Source organism: Coffea eugenioides, chromosome 4, assembly GCF_003713205.1.
Source record: "Coffea eugenioides isolate CCC68of chromosome 4, Ceug_1.0, whole genome shotgun sequence".
In the NCBI taxonomy this organism is placed as follows: domain Eukaryota; kingdom Viridiplantae; phylum Streptophyta; class Magnoliopsida; order Gentianales; family Rubiaceae; genus Coffea; species Coffea eugenioides.
The window spans coordinates 16,651,765-16,653,762 of record NC_040038.1 but is presented as its reverse complement, the minus strand read 5'-3'; the positions used below and the strand labels follow the sequence as shown (position 1 = coordinate 16,653,762).

Genomic DNA, 1,998 nt, shown 5'->3' with positions numbered 1-1,998 from the left:
GTTATGACAGAGATTAGAGAAGAAATCTATCAGGTTTGTTGATTGTTGCGATTTGTCCGATTGAAGGATTTGAGTGATTAATAAGTTAGAGACACTAGAAAAACTTGACAGAAGAAAGAGAAGAATTTATTAAGGCATGTGAATTATTAAGGAAGAATTGTAATTTTCGTCCCCAATCTATAGTGTATGCACGGAATTATCCTCAATCTATTTCGAAAATCAATTTTGGTCCCCAATCTATTCAATTTTGCGCTAAAGTGGACAATTGACGGAATCTCTTCAATTTCAATCGGAACTAAGTCACGTGAGATCACGTGCTGGCACCTAAAACCCCTTTTTCAGTTTTTTAATTTCTAAAACACGTTTTTTCTAGTGGCTTGGCTTTTGGCATGGACACTCCTGTCCCTTTAGCTAGATCAATCTCCTCCTCGCCAATTCTTTTCCAATCAAAACTCTGAATTAGAGATCCTAAGGACAAACCCACCACCCGCTGAGCTAGGCCAGAACCAGGGCAAGATCTCCTTCCCATCCCAAATGGAGTCAACTTTGATGGCTGAACCTGCAAGCCTTCGAATCTCTCTGGCTTGAAGCTTATTGGATCATCCCAAACATTTGGGTCCCTGTGAATTGCCCATGCATTAACTAGCAAAATTGTGCCGAGCGGAATATTGTATCCCCCAATTTTACAGTAATCGGCCAACTCATGTGGCACTAGCATTGGTGCTGTTGGGTACAACCGAAGTGTTTCTGAAATAATGTTATGAAGATAAGGAAGATTGGATAGATTATATTCGTCAACCAATCGATCAGTCCCTACTTGAGCATCCAATTCAGCTCGAGCTTTCTCTAGCACCTAGGGATAGTTGAGCAAAAGAGACAAGGCCCATTCTATAGTCACCGATGAAGTGTTTGCTCCAGCTGTAAGCATGACCTACCAATAATATATTAGTGGTTCAATTAAATGCTCATTCCAGTTCAACGGTGAAGAATGGCTAATAGGGAAAGAATTTACTTACCAGTATAATCCCTTTGATTTTCAATTATTATCATCCGCTCTTCTCTCTCGACTGCTTGCTTATGAAGTAGTACTTCTACTGCTGCTGTTGCTCCTGTTGTTTGTGGAAGAGAGTTGAATTGAGTCCGTTTCTGGCGTTGATTGCAGATTATCTCCATTACTAATGGAGGCAAGAACGAGACTTGGACTTGGAGGCCAAGCTGAGCTTCTTACTCGTTCTGTGGGTTCTGGGGATTTGAAGGTGGCGACCAACAAGAGAAGTAATTTGGATTGTGAAATTACCCCTTTCATGTCTTTGTTTAATAAGACAAAAGGCAAGAGAAAGCTGAAAATATTAAAAAATGTGTTTTAGAAATTAAAAAATTGAAAAAAGGGTTTTAGGTGCCGGCACGTGATCTCACGTGACTTAATTCCGATTGAAATTGAAGAGATTCCGTCAATTGTCCACTTTAGCGCAAAATTGAATAGATTGAGGATCAAAATTGGTTTTCGAAATAGATTGGGGATAATTCGGCGTATACACTATAAAGTGGGGACCAAAATTACAATTCTCCCAATTATTAAATAAAGGCAAAGCTTTAGAAATTTGATTGATGGCAAAGAAAATTTGTTATATTAACTCCTACAAGCACAAATAGAGATACATATTTTGATTGGATTTTAAAAGTGAAAAAATATTTTGAACAGTATAATTTGGATGATTTTCTTTGTTGAACTATTGCAAGTGAGTTGCCAAAATATGTTTTCAAGAAAAAAGTACGACTATTCTTTATAGTGATGCATAAAACAAAAGTAGAAAAGTATTTACAAAATTTTTAGTTGTCGTACTAAAATACCTTGATGATTTTGGAAGGATATTTATTATGTTTTGCAAGCTATTGTGAAGAATTATACTTTCAAATCGAAATTTGATCGTTGGTATTAGGGTGTTGATTTTGAGAATGATAAATTTGTTGATGATATTGGTGATTTTGAAAATTTTG

At 36.7% G+C, this 1,998-nt stretch overlaps 1 pseudogene; it reads right to left on the bottom strand.

Annotated features, from left to right (window-relative positions):
• Positions 1 to 346: 346 nt before the first annotated feature.
• On the bottom strand, positions 347 to 1,173 carry LOC113769140 (annotated as a pseudogene).
• Positions 1,174 to 1,998: the final 825 nt, after the last annotated feature.